Consider the following 2,039-nt stretch of genomic DNA (forward strand, 5'->3'; position numbering starts at 1 on the left):
CGTGTATTCAGGGGATTCTTTGATGACACCGATCATTATTTAATCGCTGTGAGGGACACACGTGTATTCAGGGGATTCTTTGATGACACCGATCATTATTTAATCTGCAGTGAAATTGGGATTGTGAGGCCGAAAGTGCTGGAGGTCAGGTCCATATGTAGGAGGATAAGAGTGGAGAATCTTCAGGATAAGGAAATCAGGCACAAGTACATAACAGCGATCTCAGAAAGGTACCAGTTAGTTGAATGTAGTCAATTACAGTCATTGGAAAATGAATGGACAAGGTACAGGGACACAGTACTAGAAGTGGCTAAAGGGAACAGTAGTGTGTAAAAGTAGGATGAAGCAAACAGCTTGGTGGAATGATACAGTCAAGGAAGCCTGTAAAAGGAAAAAGAAGGCGTATCAAAAATGGCTACATACCATAACCCAGGTAGACAGAGAAAGTTATGTTGAAGAAAGAAACAAAGCCAAACAGATAATTGCAGCATCCAAGAAGAAATCGTGGGAAGACTTTGGAAACAGGTTGGAGACTATGGGTCAAGCTGGAGTGTGATTAGCAGTCTTCGAAAAGTAAGAAGGAAATGACAAGTATTTTGGACAGGTCAGGAAAACTGCTGGTGAATCCTGTGGATGCCTTGGGCAGATGGAGGGAATATTTTGAAGAGTTGCTCAATGTAGGTGAAAATGCGATCAGTAATGTTTCAGATTTCGAGGTAGAATGGGATAGGAATGATGATGGAAATAGGATCACATTTGATGAAGTGGAAAAAATGGTCAATAGATTGTAGTGCAATAAAGCGGCTGGGGTGGATGAAATTAAGTCGGAACTCATCAAATACAGTGGAATGTCAGGTCTTAAATGGCTACACAGGATAATTGAAATGGCCTGGGAGTCGGGACACGTTCCATCAGACTGGACAAAAGCTGTAATCACACCTATCTTTAAACATGGAAACAGAAAAGATTGTAACAACTACAGAGGTATCTCCTTAATCAGCGTTGTGGATAAAATCTTCTCAGGTATTGTTGAAAGGAAAGTGCGAGTATTAGTTGAGGACCAATTGGATGAAAATCAGTGTGGGTTTAGGCCTCTTAGAGGTTGTCAGGACCAGATCTTTAGCTTACGGCAAATGTACTGCTGGTTTTAGAGCTGTATATTTAAGTATTATTTTATTATTAGACATTCTGTACATCAACAAACTAGCTGCCTGCTTAGCGCTCGTAGAGCAAGAATTGAAAGGAAAACGATGCACTTACACGCTTGGCGATAACCACTTTTCTAACAATGGTAACTGAATGTAAGAGGAAAAATGAAAATTTGTCCGAGGGGTTCGTCGTTCAGTTTCGCCATATATCGGATTTGTCCGGAGCACTTCATGTCGACTTCTCTGATTTTCATTTCTGCCAACGCCACCGACCCAGCAGTTACAGTGTCAAAATGGTATGGTAAAGTCAAACGTTGCAGTTACTGTTGATATCGCCTTTCGGCGACTTAGGTTAGCATTTCCCCTCACACCTCTCCGCCAACCTCGAAGACCGATCTTGTCGTTCAGATTTTTGATATCATTTACAACAACTGTTTTTGAAGAATGTCGATGTGAAAAAATAGCACACTAGTGGCGTTAAAAAAAAATTTGCACAGTTGGTGTATTACTTCTTCACATCGGAAATCTTGTTAATCCCATGATTCCGTGGCACAAGCCAGACAAGCGATTCTTGGCTTGTGTTTTTGTGTCTCATTTTGAATTTTTTTCTTGGGATTGTTGATTTCGAGTGCAACGCCCAGTCAGTTTAAGGACTCAAAAACACACCATGAATCAGTAACACCGAGGAAACCTGAAAGACCAGAGCATATCAAATTTCACTGTTAGTGACATCATTGCTAAATCAAGTACTAGATCGGACGAGTTACCGGAATATGTAATCCTTAATAAGGTATGCAGCTCTACTGTATGATTAAATGATGATGGCGTCCTCTTGGGTAAAATATTCCGGAGGTAAAATAGTCCCCCATTCGGATCTCCGGGCGGGGACTA

Source organism: Schistocerca cancellata, chromosome 5 (genome assembly GCF_023864275.1).
Source record: "Schistocerca cancellata isolate TAMUIC-IGC-003103 chromosome 5, iqSchCanc2.1, whole genome shotgun sequence".
NCBI lineage: Eukaryota > Metazoa > Arthropoda > Insecta > Orthoptera > Acrididae > Schistocerca > Schistocerca cancellata.